Consider the following 7219-nt stretch of genomic DNA (forward strand, 5'->3'; position numbering starts at 1 on the left):
AAATGAGTGCTGTACCTTCTAAACTGTGAATGACATTAATAAAATGTGATCTGTTGATCTCATCTGTCACACCAAAGTAAGAAAAGACAGCCACCATGGAGGAGGAGTGAACTTTTCATTGGGCTCTGTTGTTGTGGAAGCAGGGAAAAAGCTGTGGAGACAACTTTGATTTTCAGCCACTAGAGAAGGTAGCCCAAGAAGATGCAAGGGGCTCCAGTCATCTGTCGGGGTATCCTTCACAATGCAGTGTTTACCCTGCAGGACGTTACCATGCATTTCCTTACCATGCAGGGCTTTTTAGTACTATTTTTGCAGTACTTTATCACACAGTAAGTAGTTTTTTTAATGACATAATTATTATGTCATTTAAAAAGGGGGATTTAAGGTTTAATGTATCATAAAGGTATAGTTTAGTAGCGGTTTAAAGGATTTTTTAGGGTGGGTAATGTTTTTGGGTTCAGTTCAGGCTGTGATAAACCAAAGGATGGGAACGTTTTCTTTCAATGAGCAATTTTCCAACCAATTAGAAAACCAGGTTGTGTGGATAAAGTCAATTGGCTAGGCAAAACGTAGATCTCAAGTAACCACGCAGTTGGGGCTCTTTCTTGATGAGCGGCAAGAGCTGCGAATTCTCTAGCCTCTGGTCATTTTTGCACTGCTCCGTTACCTCATAATTTTCTTTCTCTATGTCAAAGATTTCACCCTATTGGTGTATGGGTTTGTGCAGCTTCTTCTTGAAGTAGGAGTCAGTGAGATGTTTAGGGATTTTTACTGAAGAGTTTCAATCTTGGTAGAAGTGCCAATGACGAATTTCTGGTAAGATCTAAGCAGTGGAATGAGATGTATAACCAATGGGCCTGTTACAAGGGGCAAACCAGATGCAAGATGCTTCAAAAACATTACACGCTGTCCTCTGTGATGCCCATTAAGAAGAATCAAAACTGTCCCAGGAGAAATGGAGGCACACAGCTTGTGCTTGTGCTGGGAGAACGGCTTTTTACCATGACTTAGCAATTTGCAGGGTGCATCCTCAGTTGGATAGGATTGTGGCATTTTACGAAGCCTAACCATACGGGTGCCTCCCTTCTTGTCTCCACCAACTGCCTTTGAAATAGTTCCTGGAGCTCTTGCCTCCTTCTCAATCTTTGCTTCTGTGGCATTGTACTTGCGCCTGTACATTGCTTTTCTGGCAAACATCGCTTATCGGAAATATTTCGTGATATCACGAGCCAGAGCCAGGTTGTGGCAGGCATGATGCTCTTTGGCCTTCTTTGCTTTCTGCACATCTGCCATCTTTGCTAAGGGAAATAGGGAGGCAAGGGGTTTTTAGGGTGCAGGGGTGAGTAGTGGTAAAGGGAATTACGTTTTTTTGCATTCAAAGTGGATAATGGTAAAGGGAGGTAAGCCGCTTGTACAGTTTAGGGGGCGAGTAATGGTAAAGGGAGGTAAGCTGTTATTAAAAAATTATGTTTCGAAGATACCATCAAACAGAAAATATACAAAAAATCAATAAATGGTGGTTGAGGGGTAACCCCCAAAATGTATAGAATATCAGTCATGGCCGTGGCCAATAGATGATAAAGTACTACCAACACATTGTAAAGGCCAACACGTCATAATACATTTGTGGTGAAGGCATTGAAGCTAAAGGCATACATGGTAACGAATGATATCCATGTGCCGAAACACGTGAGCAAATTCAGTTTCATCAAAAGACAGCCAGTCAGAATGGCTGTGAGGTACTGGGTTTTTAAGAACCGGCACAGACACCGGTAACCCAGCGGTGCCAGGGAATACACACCCCTCGGGTTCTTCCTGATACAGACCACAGAAACTCAGAGTCTTCTAGGTGAAGTCAAAGATTAGTTTATTGGCTGCAACCAAGGTAACAAGTGTCCTAGAAGTACGACATATGGAAGTATATTCTCAGGAGACTGCTCGCCTTTACAAAGTCAGGCTTCTCTTCTTATACACAATTTTAGGCTTCAGGCAAAACATTCTTGGTTGTAAAGTAAATCGTTAACATATTTCTAGTACAAAGAGAAAGCAGAGTCATGATGACATGTCCATATTTCACTTCGTGCTGCCTACAACAAATCATTTGGCAAGGCCCAACATTTCATCAGATATCACTGGACCCCTAATAAAAACGGGCACCTCCCCACCATAAAGTAAGAGAAGCAAAAGAGTGGAGATAGATGTGAGCGAGATATGGCAGGTGTACGCGCTGAAATGGTTTTATGGTTTGTTGAGCCTAGATGCTATCTTGCTCGGCCAATGGGAGGGGAACTGGCTTAACGAGTTCGGCCTGGGGCAATGGTTCCAACTTGTACAGGTCATGGAAAAGTCGATTAAGGAGTATGTGTCCTTGTGGAATCGAATTCAGCTGGATTAAGGCCTATGTAAAGGGCAACACATAAATGGAAGCCAAGGGTTCAGAATGTAAGTGACGATTTCGAGGTGAAATCGTCACTCCAATATGCTGAAAATACATGTACATGATGTACTCGTCATTCTCGGTCTTTTGATACCAAATTCGTCATGTTCCGACGAAGTTTTAGTTCTCGAGTCCAGAACGATTACGCGGACCCAGATTTCCAGAACCACAATCCCTCCTTTTGCCCTTACATAGGCAATTAATCTATTCTCATGTTAGTCTGAGTCCAGGTCTATATTCCTAAAGTCATTGAGATGTTGCTGTAACATCATTCTAGTACTTAGTTCATCTTTTGACACAGGCTTCCTTACACATGATGTAACACAGAGGCCACATATTGCAGGAGCACACTGTATGCACAGACAGAACATGAAAAGAATGGCTAAGACCATCCCAATGACCATTAGAATTTTCCATCCCCAGGCAGATATCAGTCCCCAGAACCATCCCATTAACGACCAATCTCCTTTATCCACATGAATAGATTCGGAAATCTTATGCAGTTTGGAGATGGCCCTGTACACTGTTGGAGCATTATCTGGGATGAAAATGCAACAACTAGACTCGATCAATTTGCATACTCCACCTCGGTCTGCAAGTATAACATCCAAAGCGACCCGGTTCTGAAGGGTCATAAGTCGATCCGACTGGAGCTCAGCAGTCAAGTTACTAAGGGCACCAGCAGTTTCAGTCACGGTGGATTCAACTACCCTTGTTAATTGCCTTATGTTTCTGCTGTTGGCCATGGATCCCCAGAACGGCAGAAAACCCATTGCAAAGTCCCCAAATTCTTGACCTGCAGTGTCTTCTTTACTCAAAACACCTCTAACTACCCTTGTCCGGTGGTAATCCACCGCTGCTGTGTAGGTGGGAGGCAACAGGAATGAAACAAAACATGAGCCCGAGAAGTCAGGGGGCAACCATGTGTAGGCTCTATCATGGCAAATGAAATAAGTAATTTTTGCGGCTAAAAACGCAGGGGAAGTCTGAGATCCAAAAACATAAGTTTCTGTACAGATACTCTTCCCTAGCCGAGCTCTGGGATTCTTGCCAATACCTTGCAGACACAGGTGACCCTGATGGGGTACGATCCAGATAGGGGAGGATCTTCTGGCTTGCTGTTTCTCGCTTAAAGTAGTGCCATATCCGGTCACGTTCCAACCTTCATATGCAAGTATCTCATCATCCGGAGTATCTTCATAAGAAGTTACTTCCTTGATCATGTCAACTATACCTTTGACTAGGGCGCTAGTCTTGAGGTTGTCTTTTACAGAACGTAGGGGTTGGACTTCTCGTGCATATATGAACATTGTCCTATATGCCCATACTGACCCATTGTGACTAAATGGCAGGACCAAATAGGGGATCCCTTTATCCGTTGTGTGAGGCATGAGACCGCAAACCCAACAGTTAGTCGTGTTCATTACAAGTTGGTGTAATAACTGAACAAAGGAGTTATTAACAAACTCTAATCTCCTATTTGATTCGTGGTCAGGCAGAGGGTGGAAAGAATGAGAGGAAATAGTAGGAGGAGGTATGGGTGATGCAGTGGGCGCAAATGTTACATGGAAAGAGAATAAAACATAACTTATCAAAAAGATCATTACGCTGGATAGCATAAAAATACACAATATTATAAAACTTTTCTTTGTCATCATGTTACACAGTCTCTGCTTAAAGTTCATTTGTTTGGCAGGTCTCTCCACATCAGGAAACTCCATCCTCTCTAAGGTGCTGCCCGCGGTGGGAGGTTGATTCTGCTAAAGGATGCTTCCGTCAGTCTAGGGCAACTCCCTTGGACCAACCAGAACTACCGACCTAACGTCGTCAGCTGCACCCAAAAGACTTTAATCAACCGCGGCCCTAGCAGCGGAACACGGATGGCGGTTCGAAAAACAAAAATAAGCAAGGTTCCTAAATGGGAGAGCTGTACTTTCAAAAAGAGTACTTGGGAGGAAAAAGATATATTTATTTGTCCATAGGTCTTGATCTTAAATCATAAAAAGGAATCACTTTTATTAGTCCGTTTTTCTCGGTCGCAAATTGTAGCGTCTTTTTCCTGGTACTGTCTGGTCCTGAAACAGGAGTTCAGGCTCCAAAAAGTTCAATCGCTCTGATGGTGCCACAGTCTCTTGTAAAATATCCTCGCTTTCACATTCAGGGTTAGTTTCTTTTACACGGTCATTGCTGACAGGTATGACACGTGGCACAGTTGTAAGCTCTGAGTCAGTGACACCCTTCTGGACCCACTGGTCATGTGGCGGGGGTGAAGGGATTCTCTTGCAGTGGACCCCGTGGATCCAGTTGGCCTTCCCCTCCACTCGAACGGCTGACCTCGTGGAAAGAAGGACGAGGTGTGGCCCGGTCCACCTGGGCTGGTCGTTCTTTGTTCTCTGGAAGTTTTTCACGAGGATCCAAGAACCAGGGACAATGGAGTGACCTGGAGTCTCAGAGACCGGAGGCAGGGTGTTGTGGACCTGTTGATGCAAAACACGCAATTTAGCCGTCAGTTCATACAAGTAATCAAGCAAAATAGGGTGTTCTAGCTCGCTGAACTTCGTGGGTCTAGGCACTCCCCATATGTTGGCTGGCCGGCCAAAGACAATTTCATAAGGGCTGAGTTTCACTCGCGAATGCACAGTCATTCTGGTGGATAGGAGTGCTAAGGGTAGAGCGTCAGGCCATTTAAGACCTGTGCTCGCTTGGATTTTGGCCAATTTAAGTTTTAAAGTGCCATTGTAACATTCTACTAATCCAGCTGATTGGGGGTGATTTGCAGCGTGGAACTTCTGCCTAATGCCTAGCCCTTCACACACTCTTTTCATCACACGACCCACAAATTCACTTCCGTTGTCAGACCAGACCATTCTAGGCATTCCAAACCTGGGGAAGTACTCTTTTACAAGGGCTTTTGCTGTGGACAAGGCAGTATTGTCTTTTAGGGGATAGGCTTCTACCCATCTTGAGAAAGCACAAACAACAACGAGCACGTATTTTAAGTTGTTGCACCTCTCCATGTGTATGAAATCTAGCTGCAAAACCTCGAATGGATACGTAGGAGGTGCAAAATGACCAGCTGGAGTTGGGGTTCCCCTACCAGGATTGTGCTTCAGACATACCATGCAATTCTTGACAACATTCTCTGCACACTTGGGAATCCCTGAATTCTTCCATACTGGGGCCAACAACTCGCAAATCCCTTTCACGCTGATATGAGCCATTCCATGAGCCATTGTGACCACTGCAAGCACATATGCATCGGGTAACAACCATCTCTGATGCTCTGTCAATTCAATCCAACCATTTGCATCCATTCTACCTGTACTCTGTCTCCACGTGCTCAACTCTTCCTCTGTGGCCTCAGCTTGGATGGATTTCACACTCTCTATCGTGTCCTCACATATTCCAACATCACCATTCCATCTTTCAGGGCCTGCAACGTACATTCGGCTCATCACATTCTTTGCCGTTTCTTTAGCGATCTCATCAGCAAATGCGTTCCCACGACCAACATCATCAGTCACCTTCTTGTGAGCACTACATTTCACAATCGCCATTTGCAGAGGCAAGGTCAGTGATTCAAGAAGCTCATTCACCAACTGACCATGCTGAATCTTAGCTCCATGCGAAGTCAGGAACCCACGTTCTCTCCATAATCGTCCGAAACTGTGAGCCACTCCAAACGCATACTGACTATCAGTGTAGACAGTCACTCTCATTCCTTTAGACAATACACATGCTCTCGTTAGTGCAACTAATTCTGCGGCTTGAGCTGAACCATGTGGTATTCGTGCAGTTTCAACAACTGTGTGCAAAGTCGTGACAGCATATGCTGCAGTCACGTTCCCATTTGGGAGCTTAAAGCATGAACCATCCACCCATAATGTACCATCACATTCAGCAAGAGGAGTGTCAAATAAATCCACTCTCCCTTTTGTCTCTTCCTCTGTTGTGAGGAAACAATCGTGCTGTTCTAAAGCATCTGATTCCTCTGCAATTGGTAACAACGTGGCTAGATTTAAGGTACTGCACCTTTTTATGTGCACATGACTCGCTAGCAGCGTCAATTCGTAACTGGACAGTCGAGCACTAGTTAAGTGCTGTGTCTTGGTCCTATTTAACAATGTGTCTACTGCATGCGGGACCATCACGATTAGTGTATTATTCATTACTAGACCAGCAGACTGTCGAATAGAAACAGCTGCTGCTGCTGTGGCCCTTAAACAACTTGGCAATGCTTGTGCTACCAGATCCAAAGTTGACGAAAAATAGGCGCATGGCCGCTGCCTACCTCCAAATAACTGAGTCAACACAGACAATGCACAGCCCTCCTTCTCGTGGACATACAATGTGAAAGGCTTACTGTAGTTGGGGGTACCTAACACAGGAGCCGAACATAATGCTGTGCGTAATTCGAGAAAACTTTTCTGACACTCTTCAGACCAAGGAATGGGATTGGGTGTATTTTTACACGTTAATGCCACCAAGGGTTTGGCCAATAACGAAAAATTTGGAATCCACTGTCTACAGTACGATGTAATGCCCAAGAAAGCACGCACTTCTCTCTGTGTTCTTGGTACATTCAATTTCGCTATCGCCTGAATTCTTTCTGGGGTCAGTTTCCTTCCCTCCTTCGATAAGAGGTGACCTAAGTAGGTCACTTCTTGTCGGCAATATTGAAGCTTGGAAAGTGACACCTTGTGATGCAGATCACACAGATGACGCAATAATGTCAACGTGGCCTTTTTACAAATGTTCTTAGTATCTGCAGCAATGAGCAAA

The 7219-nt window shown here is 44.5% G+C and overlaps 1 pseudogene; it reads right to left on the bottom strand.

The window, feature by feature from the left end:
- Positions 1–523: 523 nt before the first annotated feature.
- LOC144761639 (large ribosomal subunit protein eL6 pseudogene) lies at positions 524–1293 on the bottom strand (annotated as a pseudogene).
- Between the last annotated feature and the right edge of the window lie 5926 nt (positions 1294–7219).

The sequence above is a fragment of the Lissotriton helveticus genome, chromosome 6, assembly GCF_964261635.1.
Source record: "Lissotriton helveticus chromosome 6, aLisHel1.1, whole genome shotgun sequence".
Lineage (NCBI taxonomy): Eukaryota > Metazoa > Chordata > Amphibia > Caudata > Salamandridae > Lissotriton > Lissotriton helveticus.